Here is a 16,618-nt window from a genome sequence, read left to right on the forward strand (position 1 = left end):
CATTTTTTTTCTTTTTGCCTATCTTATTTTGGCAAGATGTTTTAGTCTGTCAAGAAAGAAATGAAAGCCATGTGTTTTGAGTGGGTTCCATTGCAGCATGATTCTTGCAATGAAGACATTTTATTGTGTTAATTTTCATTAAATAAAACCCTGTTGAAAGCCAGTCGTTTTCCAAAACCCATATGATTTATGGCATGTTAATTTTTGTAGGGAGACACTCTGTTTCAATTATATGGAGTAAGTGATGCCTTTCAGAGCAACTTAGTAATAATATCACCTATGACAACTTTAATTTTAGACCTATACCTCGGCTGTGAGACTTGGGAACGTATCAACAGCATTGTCAGCTTCTGCACAAATTTAATCTTCATCACCTCCATGCTAGGTTTAACATCAGATGGTTGTGCTTGCCAGGGACTTCCAATAATGTGCTTCCAGAAGGCAGGCACTTCATAAACATTAAACGCTGGGTTTGCCATAACTCAAACATATTATATTTTTTTCTTTTACAACCAACAGAATGAGAAGTGCTAAGGCCCTAAGGCAAATGTGGGTGCACCTGAAGGAAATGGGCTATTTCATATAGTCTTTCCTTACTCTATCTTTTTTGTATTTGGTTTACTAATCACATACTTAATGACTTATCTTTTTCTGAAGACCTTGAGTCTAAGTAAAATATATTAAGTGAAATCAATATATTTTTATTATTTTTATGGAAAAAATATGCATCAATTTCAACCCCAAAACATGAATAAATTTATAACAGATGAAAATGTATCAAATAACCAATAATAACAAATTTACATAGGTAATAAACAGTAATTTGAAAGTGCACAAATAGTGTGTACATAAAATATAATGAAGTAAAATTTATTGTACTTAATATGGTACAATGAAGCAGGTGGTGGTTGTTGAAGGATGGGTTTCAGGGAGTCATTTTTTTTTGGAAGATCTATTCCTTCTGCACTATTTTTTCACTAATATTTGAACTTCTATGAGGCTCATAATTTTCTTACATTCAAACTGAAATTTAAAATGAAGTTAAAGCACAGAAGAACATCTTCAGTCAAATTAATTGCTAAACATTAAAGGGCTCAAACACATGTAAATAGGACATCCACACAACAGCCGGAAAAGTTGTGGAAGATTATACCTTTCCATTGCTTCCTCCAGTTATAAGCATGTAAGGCAAATCCCTTAGCCCTCATACAAACATGGCATTCTATTCTAACTTACTCCATATGATGTCCTCTGACCATTGTGTCAAGTGAATAAGTGTGATTTTGCCTGAAACCACAATGTTGAAATACAATTTTTAAAGAGCCATGAAAAGTCATTACCTGAGCAACCCTTATTGGGTTAAGTCTGTTTAGAGAGAACATTCTGTCCTTGGCTTTTGTGGTTATGCAGTACAAATGATTCTTCTGCTTCTCTTCTGATTGATATTGTACCCAGATGATGAATGCTCAGGGAAAAGTGATGAGCTAAAGCATTTAGAAAACAAAATTCTCTGTCTGCATGGAGAAATTGGAGATTCCATTAAACATTTTCAGTATCCAGTAGAATTGCTTTGCTCCTAAATTATGCTATTGCCATGAGAGGACTATTAACTAGAACAAATTTGTCACTCAGCATGTATGATGATTTCTGATCATGTGTACAAAATGCGGAATATTAATTTCCCAAAAAAGCCTATTTGTAGTGATCAAAGGGCTATAAACAAGTGATCCCAAGAAATGATAAGTTAATCCTATGTTAATGAAATGATTAGAATAGTGACTTCTTTTAAAATTTGGATGTCATTCGTGTCTTAGAAAATCATCAAGATTTTAGCTTAGTATTATTATTATTATTTAGTGAAGTTTGTTGAGAATAATAAGAAAATGGCATCCGGAATTATAGCTGTATATATCTGCAACCCTACTTGTTAAGGTGACAGAGGCTCAAAGTGCAGGAAGCAGATAACTCATACACACCTTCAGGAATTTCACTTTTTAATACCCAAATAAAATAAATGAGCCCTATGTATCTCGAAAAGAAAATAGAGCCCATCCTTGAAGAATCGACTTAAAATAACTGATATGGTTTGGATTTATATTCCTGATCAAATCTCACGTAGAATTGTAATCCCCAATGTTGGAGGAGGGGCTTAGTGAGAGGTGATTGGACTATGGAGGCGGACTTCTCCCCTGCTGCTCCCATGATCATGAGTTCTCACGAGTTCTGGTTGTTTAAAAGTGTGTAGCACCTCCCCCTTCACTGTCTTCCTCCTGCTCTGTCCAGGAGGAAGAAGTGCCTCCTTCCTCTTTGCTTTCTGCCTGAATTGTAACTTTCCTGAGGCCTCCCCAGCCTGCTTCCTTTCCAGCCTGAGGTACTGTAAGTCAATTAAACCTCTTTTCTTTATAAATTACCCAGTTTCAAGTAGTTCCTTATAACAGTGTGAGAATGGATTAACACAATAACCTTTTAATAATATCCTGAAACAGAGTTCAGAAAATTCCATATGGAATTTTTCTGTCTACATCCCATTCAGAAAAAATAAAATCACTAAACATCCTTCTTTTTCTTTTGATTTTCATAAAGACAACTAGTTTTGTTTGGTAAAAGGATAGTAATTTTTTGTGCTTTTTATATTTATATTTTTATTTTTAAAATAACTTTACCTTTTATTTTAGATTTAGGGGGTACCATGTGCAGGTTTGTTACGTGGGTATATTGTATGATGCTGAGGTTTGGAGTGCAAACAATCTTGTCACACAGATAGTAAGCACAGTACCCAATAGTTAGTTTTTCAACCCTTTCTCCCCTTTGTCTTTCTTCCCTCCAGTTGTCCCCAATATCTATCATTACCACCTTTTTTTTCCCAGGAGGACCCAATGTTTAATTCCTGCTTGTAAGTGAGAACATGCAGTATTTGCTTTTCTATTCCTGCATGAATTCAGTTAGGATAGTGACCTCCAGCTGCAACCATGTTGCTGCAAAGTACATGATTTCATTTTTCTTTATGACTGTCTAGTATTCCACGGTGTATATGTACCACATTTTCATTAACCAATCCAGCATTTGGTGGGCGTCTAGGTTGACTTCAAGTCTTTGCCGTTGTGAATGAATATATGAGTGCATGTGTCTTTTTGGCTGAACAATTTATTTTCTTGTGGATATATGCCCAATAATGGAACTTCTGGGTTGAATGATAGGTCACGTTCTCTAAAGAATCTCCAGACTGCTTTCCACAGTGGCTGAACTAATTTACATTCTCACCAACTGTGTATAAGTGTTCTCCTTTCTCTGAAACCTCACCAGCATTTGTTATTTTTTTGACTCTTTAATAATAGCCATCTAACTGGTGTGAGATGGGATCTCATCGTGGTTTTTCATTTGCATTTCTCTGATGTTTAGCGATGTGGAACATTTTTAAATATGTTTCTTGTCTACTGACATATATTCTTTTGAAAGTTATCTGTTCCTGCCTTTTTCTCATTTTTTAATGGGATAATTTGTTTTTTGGTTGTTGAATTCTTTTAGTTCCTTATAGATTCTGGATATTAGACCTTTGTCAGATGCATAGTTTTAAAATATTTTCTCCCATTCTGAAGGTTGTCTGTTTTCTCTGTTGATAGTTTCTTCTGCTGTGCAGAAACTCTTTAGCTTAATTAGGACCCACCTGTCAATTTTTGTTTTTGTTGCAATTGAGTTTGAGGACTTAGTCATAAATTCTTTCCCAAGGCTGATGTCCAGAATTATGTTTCCTAGGTTTTCTTCTAGGATTCTTTTATTTGAGGATTTACATTTGAATCTTTAATCCCCTGAGTTAATTTTTGAATATGGTGAAAAGTAAGAGTACAATTTTATTCTTCTGCATATGGCTAATCAGCTATTCCAGTATCACTTATTAAATAGGCAGTACTTTCCCCATTTTTTTTTTGTCCACTTTGTCAAAGATCAGATGACTGTCAGTGTGCAGCTTTATTTCTGGGTTCTCTGTTCTGATCCATTGGTCTGTGTGTCTGTTTTTGTACCAGTACTATGCTATTTTGGTTTCTGTAGCCTTATAGTAGAGTTTTAAGTTGGTTAAATGTGATCCCTTCAGCTTTGCTCTTTTTGCTTACGATTGCTTTGGCTATCCGTGCTCTTTTTTGACTCATATTTTAGAATAGTTTTTTCCTAGTTCTGTCAAAAATGACTTTGATAGTTTGATACAAATAGCACTGAAATTGCAGATTGCTTTCAGCCTTATGGCCATGTTAATAATTTTTATTCTTCTAATCCCTGAGCATGGAATGTTTTTCCATTTGTTTGTATCATCTATTGATTTCATTAAGTGGTGTTTTGTAGTTCTCCTTGTAGAGATCTTTTACCTCCTTGGTTAGATGTATTCCTAGGATTTTGTGTGTGTGTGTGTGTGTGTGTGTGTGTGTGTATGTGTGTGTGGCTATTGTAAATGGGTTTGTGTTCTTGATTTGGCTTTCAGTTTGAACGTTATTCATGCATTAAAATGCTACTGACTTTTTTACATTGATTTTGTATCCTGAAACTGTATTGAAGTTTTTATCAGTTTCCAGAGCCTTTTGGTGGAGTCCTTTTTTTTTTTTTTGTGGAGTCCTTAAGTATAGGATCATATCATCTGTGAAGAAAGATAATTTGACTTCTCCTTCTCCTGTTTGGACACGTTTTATTTTTTTCTTTTGCCTGATTCATCTTGCTAGGTCTTCTAGTTATTTTTTAAAATGTAGTAAAGCAAATAAGAAAGTTTATTTAAAAAACAAGTGCCTTAAACCACTGTTAGAAAATATTTAGTTAAACAGACTGACAGATAACACACACACACACACACACACACACACACACACACACACACACCCCCCATAGGCTCTGAAGTATAAAAGAAAAAATAAACAAACCCTCTAAGCCTCAGATTTCTTATCTTTAAAATAAGAAAAAGTGCAGTACCTACCTATAGGGGGAAATTCAGCCAGATATCAGGCAAGATTCACCCCCGATATTTCACGTAGATTCTTTTCTATTTCCCCTAAGTGTCGGCCATTCTGAGAAATAAAGGGACAGAGTACAAAAGAGAGAAATTTTAAAGCTGGGTGTCTGGGGGAGACATCACATGTCGGCAGGTTCCATGATGCCCCCTGAGCCATAAAACCAGCAAGTTTTTATTAGTGATTTTCAAAAGGGGAGGGAGTGTACGAATAGGGTGTGGGTCACAGAGATCACATGATTCACAATAATAAGACATCACAAGGCAAATGGAGGCAGGGCGAGATCACAGGACCACAGGACGGGGTGAAATTAAAATTGCCAATGAAGTTTAGGGCACACATTGTCATTGATAACATCTTATCAGGAGACAGGGTTTGAGAGCAGACAACTGGTCAGACCAAAATTTATTAGGCAGGAATTTTCTCTTCCTAATAAGCCTGGGAGCACTACGGGAGACTGGGGCTTATTTCATCCTTACAGCTTTGACTATAAAAGATGGCCGTCCCCTGAAGTGGCCATTTCAGAGGCCTACCCTCAGGGACGCATTCTCTTTCTCAGGGATGTTCCTTGCTGAGAAAAAGAATTCAGCGATATTTCTCCCACTTGCTTTTGAAAGAAGAGAAATATGGCTCTGTTCCGACCGGCTCACCAGCAGTCAGAGTTTAAGGTTATCTCTCTTGTTCCCTGAACATTGCTGTTATCCTGTTCTTTTTTCAAGGTGCCCAGATTTCATATCGGTCAAACACACATGCTCTTCAAACAATTTGTGCAGTTAATGCAATCATCACAGGGTCCTGAGGTGACATACATCCTCCTCAGCTTACAAAGATGATGGTATTAAGAGATTAAAGTAAAGACAGGCATAGGAAATCACAAGGGTATTGATTGGGGAAGTGATAAGTGTCCATGAAATCTTCACAATTTATGTTCAGAGATTGCAGTAAAGACAGGCATAACAAATTATAAAAGTATTAATTTGGGGAACTAATAAATGTCCATGAAATCTTCACAATCCACATTCTTCTGCCATGGCTTCAGCCGGTCCCTCCATTCGGGGTTCCTGACTTCCCACAACACCTACCTTACAGAATTGCAATGGAATTAAATGAGATAAAGAATCAGAAGTACTTAGCACTGTTATCTGTTATAAGGTCAATATCTAAAAACGTTAGCTTTTTTTTCTTACCTTATAGGTTATGCAATTTTACATAAGGAATATCTCACTGTGGAACTTTGCAAAAAACCTGCTTTATCATGTGGAAATCTTGTCCTGACTTTCTTGTCATTCAGTATAAATCTATATCATTATGTTTAATAACCAAAGTTAGGTGGCATATGTCTTCAATTCCCAATGGTTACTACTTAGGTAATTATCAATTATTCAATATTATAAAGAAAGATGGTGCAAATTCTGATACAAAAATCTTTTTACAATTGCAAAATGTTTCTCTTAGAGTAAATTCTTCAAAGATTTCCAATTAAAGACAACGTTGCACTTTTAAAGTATACAGTGATTAACAACTTTGTCCCCAGAAATTATATTGATTGACATTTTCTCCATCAGTGGAGACCATTTTATGACATCATCACCAATATTCACTTTTTCTTGCTCTGTTATTCTAGCCAAGTTGACATTTCAATGGTGCTTATAACTTGTACTTTTAGTTATCTATTAGATTTACATATTTTAATGCTTACTAGCCTTTTTATTTATCTTCTTTCATGAATTCATGTTTTACATATTTCGCTTAATTTTTTCCTGAGTGTCCCTGTTTTTATTCATGATATATAAAGACAGTCTTTATATGATAAATGTTAACTCATTGCCTGGTGCATGAATATCAACTATGATTCTCAGTTTGTCATCTGTCTTTTCACTTGTTTATGATGTCTATGATTGTTTATTGTTACATGAGATTTCTAGTTTTTAAACCTCAAATTTATCAATATGTTTCATTATGACCTTCAGTTTAAACAACATTGTTAGAAGGTTATTCTTTTCCACAAAATGATGACAAATATTCAGTCATCTTTTCCTTTCATGTTTTCATTACATTTTAAAAACTTTTTATATTTAATTTGTTTTAGTAAAATTATAAAGGTCTAGTTTTGTTTTTTATTCAATCTACTAACCAGTTGTCCCAATATTGTGTAATAATCTATTTTCTCCCACTGTTTTAAAATGCTACAATAATTATATATAAAATCTATTTATCTGCCTATGTGTGCATCTCTACTTCCTAATCTATTGATTTCCTTTCTGTTATTATAGTAACAGTATACTTTTTAAATTACCATAGTTTTACATTAATTTTTAACAACTGGCAGACAATTTATTTCCCATAGTTTTGAATATAAAATTGTTACCACATGTCCTACAATCTTCAAGTGTTTTTCCAGAGTACTGAGAACTGAAGGAAAATTAGAGTTACTAGAGTACCCTATCAATCAATAGTCTATGATCAACTATCTTTAACACATAGTATGATTACACATAGCAAATGTAAACATATATATATCCACACACACAGAATAAGTTTGTGCTAGCTCAGCATATTTCATAATTTAATGCTTCTGTAACAGTAATGACTACCATTTTTGAATGCTTTATATATACCTACCACTGTCTTAAGTGCATTGTGCATGCTTTATTATTTAATTCTTACAACAATGTTGTCAGTATTATTACCCACCCATTTTACAGATGAGGATACTAGGATTTCAAGCAGTTTTTATTTTTAATATGTCACATACAGAACCTACCAAACTCCAATGTCCATGCTCTTTTCACAATACTTTACTACTTCTCTGTTCTCCACAGAAACAGTAGAGGCTGAGACAATTATTTTGAAAAGATAGTTGAGTGAGAAATAATGCCAGAAATAAATAATATATTCGAGGAGAGGAAGACTGAACTCACATAGTCCTGATTAGGCCTCTGGATTCAGAGAAACATCAAATTTCTCAATATTTCATTACAGTCTGCTTATTTAGCTATAGACTTAAAGCAAGGGGAAACATCAATAGCTTTCAGCATGAAATATGAAGCCAAATAAACTCTCTGTCTCTTATCTCCTTAGAATTAACTTCTCCAAAAGGGGAAAAAAATAATCAATGGCTTCGAAACATCACATTTATGTTTTCCAAGCAACAACAAGGAAGGAGCATCAGTACAATCCTAATAAGTAAGTGGGGAAAAATAATCAATGGTTTAGAAACATCACATTATGCTTTCGAAGCAAGACAGTCTTAATAATTAGCCACTGCTCCCCACCCACTGCATCATTCTGACTCCATAATTAGAAAGCTATGCTTGAATCTGCTTTATGTTAAGTCCTTGCACTTTAAGTCTGTATATGCACTAATGGTTATCAAATGGGCAGTTGTTTATTTTGCAAGGTAAGGCCAAGCCCACAGACTGGGTTGTTTTAAGTACTTTAAATAAACATTCTCTATAAACCCTAAAATGGTGCATTTACTATGACTTCTATAAAGAGCTCATTTACATTTATGTGGGGAAAAAATAAATAGAACAAAGAATCATTTAAACCTGGTCTTCACTCAAGTTCAATCTCTAAGTTCAAGTTGTTGATACTCCCTTTTAGACCAGGTACTTTGTGATTGGAGTGCAAACTGAGGTGGGCCTACTAAGCCTGCAGTCAGATTACACAGGATTTCCAAGATGGTCTGGGCCCTTTGGATGGTAAGCAACCCCAAGGTGGGGCCCGTTTATATTCCCCATTGTGCATGCTACACAGCCTGATGCAAGCATTGCTGGTGCCTAAGAAAGGCGATCATCTGTAGAATGTAATTTCATCCTTAAATGTCCTTGATGTAGAGAATAAGCACACATTGCCCGTACTTCTTTAAGTGGGCTTCAGTGCTTCACACCCACTTTTTTCAGTGAATGACATTAATATTCTTAAGAAGTACATGAAATCAGCCAGATTTAAGGGCACTGAAATGCCTCCAGAGAGAGAACACGTTTGTGTGAAAAACATCGTTTTTTTTCTTTTAAATTGGAGGCTCCTTTGCCTGTATATATAAGGTAAGAAGGAAGCATAGAGTAAACTTTCTAAGCACTGCCTATAATGGTAACAGAGCTTACTTTCATTCTTCCTCCAATGAATAGCATTCACACTTTTTAAATAAGTTGTGAGAGTTACTCTTTCTTCAAAACCACTTTGTATAACATTTTATTACCTATTTAGAAGAGTCATTCTTCCAAAAAAGCTCAGGAAAAGTTAATCAAATACCATGACAAGACATTTTTAAAAATACCTTATATCGCAATAAATAAGAGCCTAACAAAGGTAATGTAGTTGGGTAGGAGTTGTATGAGTGTACAAATATTTGGGAATAGAAAGACTTAAGACTCTTTTGGGTTGAGGTTAAACAACATAAACAGCTATTTAAAAAGTGAAAAATTAAGTGAAGAGGTTATTTTGCCTGCACAATATCATATAATTAGCTATGCTTATTTAACTCCTTTGAATAATTTATTCCAATGATAAATAGGTACTGACAAAGAGTAGAATGGCAAATGGAAAGAACACTTAGCAAATAATTGTTCAAATCTTTGCCTTTGGCAAGAGAAAAACCTTTTAATTTTGAAATAGTTTTATATTTACAGAAAAGTTATAAAATAGTGCAGAGAGTTTACATATACCTTGATCCCCCAGCTTCTTCTAATTTTAACATTTTGCATGAATCACAGTACAACTAAGAAATTAATTAAGAAATGAACGTTGGTGAAATACTAATAAATAAGTAACAGGTTTTGTTAAAATTTTGCTAATTATTTCACTAATGCTGTTTTCCTGGCCTGGGATCCAATCCAGGATCCCACAATGCATTTCATCTCTGTCTTCTTAGTCTTTTCCATCTGTGACAATTGCTTGGTTTTTCCTTGTCTTTCATGACCTTGGGACTTTTCAAGAGCACTTATCAGGTATTTTGTAGAATTATCCTCAATTAATTTTTGTCTGATGTGTTCTTATGATTAGGTGAGCTCATGCATGAGGCTGAGATGTCTCATTACTGATGATGTTAGTCCTAATTACTTGATCATTTCACTCTAACGTTATTATTTTTCCCTTTGTAATGAGTAAATATCTTCAGGGGGTGGGTACTTTGGGATTGTGTCAATATCCTTTTTCTCAAAACTTTGCCCACTGATTTGTCTTTCATGGTGGATCTTGCGTACAACCAGTGTGACCATTCTGTCTACCATCTCTTTGTCTAGTTGGGTTGCATGGGTGGACTAGCCTTCATACCTTGGTAAATCAGATCTGATAACTGAAACACAATTCTTCTTCCATGATAGGTAAAGTGGAATATAATATGATAAATCATATTCGTACTATGATAGGCAAAGTAGAATATTAGAAATTACTCAAAACTGAGTATTATATTCCTACAATAGGCACTGCAAGGAGAAAAAGGCTGCAGTCTAACAAGTAACAGCTCACCTACCACATAGGCAACAGATTAAACAGCTGACAAATATCTTTCAAATTAGAGCATTTGGTCCTAAATCTCCACTCTGGAAACTGGGAGGAGCTAGAGTTTTTAACCTTGTGAAATGTGAGCTTTTGATTTTTCTTTTTAGCTAATATTGTATCCTGAGGTGCCTAGATTCTAACAATAAATATATTAAAAGCAGATCTATTCAGAGCACTGCAGGTAATACAGAAAAAAATGAAACCAGGACATTGAATGTACTGAATTACATGAAGAGATTTGCATTATCCCACACATAACCACTAGCCATTTACAGGCATTGAAATGTGGCTAATCAAATTGGGATATGCTGTAAATATGCAATACAAACTAGATTTCAAAAAGTTAACATGCAAAAAGAAATGCAAATGTGTTATTAATAATTTTATATTGATTACATGCTGAAATATTTTGTGTATATTTTATTAAATAAAATTCATTATTAAAATTAATATTTTTATCTATGTGTCTGCTTGAAAACTTAAAATTACATACATAGCTCATATTTTATTTCTATTAGACAATGCTTAATTTGAACTTTACATGACACTCCCTAAATGAAAGTAATTTTTGAAAACGTAGTACTTCTCTGAAATACTGGGTTATAGAGTTCAAAGAACATGGGCGCAGTAGCAAGAAGGCTCAAGATCAAAACCAGGCTTTTTCACCCAGTAGCTGTGGGGTCTATTTCAAGTTTCTATTTCTCATCAACAAAATGAGGATAAAAATATGTACATCATATAAGTTTTGTGAGGATTAAAGAAGGACAATTTATATAGAACTGCATTTGGCACATGCCATGCAATCAGTAGATAGCTAGAATTTGTGCTACGTAATAATTAAAAATAAATTCTAGGACTCTAATTGATATCCAAGGCACATATAATGCATACTCTTTGTTTCTTTGTTGTTTATTTATTGTTTATTTCTTTTTCAAGAGTTTTTATCTTGGTGAAATATGAGCTTTTGATTTTATTATTTATTAATTTATTTATTAACATTAATTTATATTACTTTTTTTTAGACAAGGTCTCTCTCTGTCACCCAGGCCAGACTGCAGTGGCACAATCATAGCTCACTGCACCCTCAAACTCCTGGGCTCAAGTCATCCTTCCATCTCAGCCTCCTGAGTAGCTGGGACTATGGACACACACCATCACGTCTGGTTGATTTTTGAGTTTTTTTGTAGGAATGGGGTTTTGCTATGTTGCCCAGGCTGGGCTCGAACTCCCAGCCTCAAGGGATCTTCCCACCTCAGCCCCTCAAAGTGCTGGAATTACAGGCATGAGCCACCATGGCTGGCTATTGTTTATTCCTCTAAAAAAATTACAGGTAATAGCCCAAAAAGAATTTAATCAAAAAGTAACATTAATTCGTATTAGAAGTTAATTGTCCAATTTTAAATATCCCTACCTTTCTTTTTCTACCACATTCAGCTTACTTAACAAATTTTTTTTGAGCAATTACTAAATGCCAAGTAGATGAGGCTCCTAATAATACAAAACTTAAAAATTCCCTGGTTTCTTGGAGCTTATACTTCAATTAGCTTATACTTCAATTAAACTAATAAATAATGTAATAAATGTCAGGAAATTATATGTGTGAGAAAGGACAAGATTTTCTACTATCTGTTAATATTTCTATCTATCCGTACACTAAATAAAAAACTAAGAAGAAATTAAAGAAACTAATAAAATTTGTTACTTACAGGGAGAGGGATCTAGCAAGATGGATCCCTGTTATTTCATCCACGGAAGAAGTAACAAAGTGATATGGTGAGGCAGAAAGCAGTTTGCTTTGAATGATGAATTGTAAGGTGGTCAGTGTTCCTGGAACAGAAATGCCAAGAGTGACAAGCAACAGAGATGAGGTTGGAGAGGCAACCGCAGACCATGTGAGAGGACACATAAAACAGGATAAAGACTTCTTGCCTATTTATAATGTGATTGATCACTCATCCAGTGCTTAGTGCTAGTAGAATTCAGAGGATTGTAGACCCATGATTCCAGTCCATTTAGACATGATTTTCGTAGTGACATGAAGAAGAGTGAACCCCAGAGAACTCCAGTGTTTAGAGAGGTGAAGAAAGCCAGCATTGGGAAATGAGAAGGAGGGGTCATTGGGTTAGGAAGAAAACCAGGAGAAACATGGTGACTACAGTTAACAGTACTGTATTGTAAACTGTCAGTTAGCTAAGAGAATCTATCTTAAATGTTCTTACCACAAAGCAAACAAATTATAACTAAGTGAGGTGATGAATGTGTTAACTACCTTGATTGTGGTAATAATTTCACAAGATACACATATATCTAATCATCATATTGTACACCTTATATTAAATTTACAAAACTTTATTTATCAGTTAAACCCCAATAAAGCTGGGGAGGGGGAAGAAAACCAAGAGGTTTTGGTGTCCTGATAGTGTTTAAAGAAGGGTAAAATGAACACCTGGGGTAACTCTACTGGAAATTCAAGTAAGTTGAGACTGAAATTGATCATTGGATTTAGCAACACCTATCTGGCTTGTTGGGTGACTTTGACAAATGAAATTTCAGAGCTGTGAGGGCACCTGTGATATTCCTGACACTGTGCTAAGATTTGTGGCAAAGGTCTTCAAGGAGATGACAATCTATAGGGAAAGATGTAATCTGGCATAATGAAGGATATGGCATCATATAAAACTACATGTAAGTAGTGAAACGGTCTGGTATTAGCAAACAATTTTGGATTAGACTCTTTGAAGAAGATTTTGAGAGTAGAAAATATATCAAGAGTTAATGTGATTTCAGTAATATTCTTTTATTAAAATTAAAATCAAAACTTTAGTTTTCCTTAAGCCTTCAATTTACAAATATGTTTTATTCACAAGAAATCAATTACTCTCACTAGTCTAATGAGTTAATAAGTTTATTCGATTAAATACTCTGCAAACATTTAGTAATAGTGACCTAAATAAGATTTCTATGAGCATTTCATACTACAGTCACAAATATAATATATCTGATTTTCTCAAATATTAAAATTACCCAATAAGTCAGGCTTACAATCAAAGAAAGAAAAAATCTGCCCAAGCACTTAAACAAGTCTTGTACATGTATTTAATCTAATTTAGAAATGTAATTGGTAAGATCTTCATCTGCTTTTTAAACCTCTTAAAACATACACAAAGTAGCAAAATGGTATAAACTTTATTAACTTTGTATAAACAAAGGTTATACTAAAGCATAAATACCATGCCACATATAGCTGGGCTGTATCAATACAGAATTAGCTGTTAAAATCATTGGAAACTTTTATATCTTTTTTTCTAGCATACCTCATATTATCTTTTTCTTTTGAGTGTCATTATGAACTGTGACTTTTCACAAAATGTGATTTTCTTTCAAAATCAGAAATCTTCACAACTTGTCCAGGGAGAACCTCTTTTTTAGCTAGCTCCTTTGTTCTTTTAGACCTGTATGACAATATTTTTGCACGGTGGCAACAAGTTGTTCCTGCTTATCTTGGTTTTCTCTGTTCTACTACATTGAATCAACCATTCTCCTGTTTACATTTAGAAGTTAATTGAATTAGAGACCAAAATCTGGGTGGTAGGGATACAATTTGCGCTGTTTTCTATGAGTATTGGTTTGCGGGTGACAAGGATTATAGATCATTTTTCTAAGGATGCCAGAAAAATAAGTCTGTTATAAAGGCCATGTGTTTACTTTGATGCTTCCCACTGAACTCCACGTTTATGAAGTACAGTACTGAATGAATGTATGGTGCAGTAATGAATATACAAAGTACAGTACAGTAATGAATGTGGACAACGTTGACTCTACGTTTATGAAATATGGTACAAAGTAAATGTGGAATTACATTGTACACCCTCATCAAGTATTGATATAAGATATTTTCAATCTGCTTTCTGTTTTTTATTTGATTTCTCTTCTCTGTCATATATGACATTTTTATATATTCTTAATAGGCTATGTTATATAAGACCAAACCAAATTATGGGCATAAATTATAAGTGTGTAGCTTTTCTATACTTTAAATGAACCCCCACAAGTAGTCTTTACTTTTGTCTTCTTTCCTTTTTATCAGTTATTATCATTAAATATCTTGTTGAAACTCTTTCTGTAATCACTTACGGACATCAGCTGCAAGAGTTGAAGAACAATGGGACTACTTATCTCTAAAAAGCTTTAAATTCAGGGCGGGCATGGTGGCTCAAGCCTGTAATCCAGCAGTTTGGGAGGCCGAGGCGGGTGGATCACGAGGTCAGAAGTTCAAGACCAGCTTGGCCAACATGGTGAAACCCCGTCTCTACTGAAAACACAAAAAATTACCCGGGCATGAACCTGAAATCCCAGTTACTTGGGAGGCTGAGGCAGGAGAATCACTTGAACCAGGGAGGTGGAGGTTGCAGTGAGCCAAGATTGCGCCACTACTCCTGCCTGGGCGACAGGGCAAGACTCCGTCTCAAAAAAAAACAAAAAAACAAAACTAAAACATGAAAACACCCATGCAGTCTCAAATAGACATACCTTTCCCTTTTACTTTGTCCATCAGAACAACAAGCAATATATGTGTATAATATTAAAATAATAGAAATGGCAAAGAATTCGTTTATAAGATATTGGAAGCAATGTTTCAAATTATTATAACAATTAATACATTGCCAAAGATGGTCCAGCAGTTTGTATCACCTCAAAAATGAGCTAAAAGGAAACAAATAAAAGTAACTTTGTATTGGCATAGGACTGCAGGAAAAGTGATTTATAGCTTATGCAAAGCCCCTCATTTCTGTACCTTTCTGTAATTTTGACTACACAAAATATGTGAATATCGATCCAGTTTTGTGAATGCTCAGTTATCTTGCCCCAGTGAGTGGGACTAGTTCATTGGCCTGCACAGCTTGGGGAAGAGGCAGGGCAAGAAAAGGTTTAGAGAAGGTCAAGATCAATAAATAGCATCTTTGCAAAATATATTTTTTTAAATCGCTCACAACTAATATAATCGAGGGCTGCAAAATTTCAATAAAATGATGCAAACCCAAATCATGCATTAGACATATTTTAGTATATCTGTTGATAATTTGAGTGAACCTGATGAACTCTCCATCTGGACTTTTAAATGAAAAATTAATTGTGTAGAAAGTGGAATAATAAGTCTGAGTTTACTTTGCGTAGTTGACGGCCAACAGCCTTTAAGCCTCACCCTTCTCTCTTACCTTTCTGCCCCACATCTGAGCGAGCTGGAAAAGCCCAGATACTCCCTCTTTTGGAGCCAAGAGGAGATACAAACCACACAAGGCCCTGCCTGCTTGTGGAAACCTCGTTTCAATTCCATTCCCTAAATACCATAAAAACTCCACCTGCGTCTTCTTCTCTTGGTTTTTCAGGCTATTTTTGGACCTACTTGGGAAGCCCACCCTGTAACGATCATAGAGCCCCATAAGTAATAAACATTTTATTTCCCTCTTAGTATATGTTTGCTGTGTCATTAATCCTGGTGTCTGAGCCAATTTTTGGTTCAGATTTGGTAGGGGTCTATTCTATTTTTGTAGGATGATTGCAATAGAAAGTCATGCACACTTATTACAGAGATTTTTATTGCTATTGAATTTGGGCTGTGACAAAATAAAATAATTGTAAACTACACAAGAAAATTGCCCTGTGAAAACCATAGTATGTGTTGGGAACCTGCACTAAGCAGACATAACCCCTTTATTCAGAATAGGTTAATAATTTTGGGTAGATAACAAAGATCTTTGGCCAACTTGAAGATAATTATTTACTTCAAAATTACTTATAAGTCATTAACATTGTGTATTTACTTACAGCATTATTTTTTCTATAAAAATTGCAAGCTACATCGCAAGGTATATATTTACGTATCTGACAATTATGAAACACTTGCACCTGATTTGCCCTTTCCTAATATACACCTTGCTGAAAAATCTTGAGTGAAAGTGCTTGGGAGACTCACAGCTGCTGCAAAGTATTAATGCATTAATCTTCATCCAGGTCTTGTGTTTATACCTGGAATACAATTCTCTCCTTGCTTAAACCACTGTCTAGTGTTCTATCAAATTACATGAAAATACCAGGTCTAAAGGAATCACAGATTGTTAGATGTA

This window comes from Pan paniscus, chromosome 21 (genome assembly GCF_029289425.2).
Source record: "Pan paniscus chromosome 21, NHGRI_mPanPan1-v2.0_pri, whole genome shotgun sequence".
Classification (NCBI taxonomy): Eukaryota; Metazoa; Chordata; class Mammalia; order Primates; family Hominidae; genus Pan; species Pan paniscus.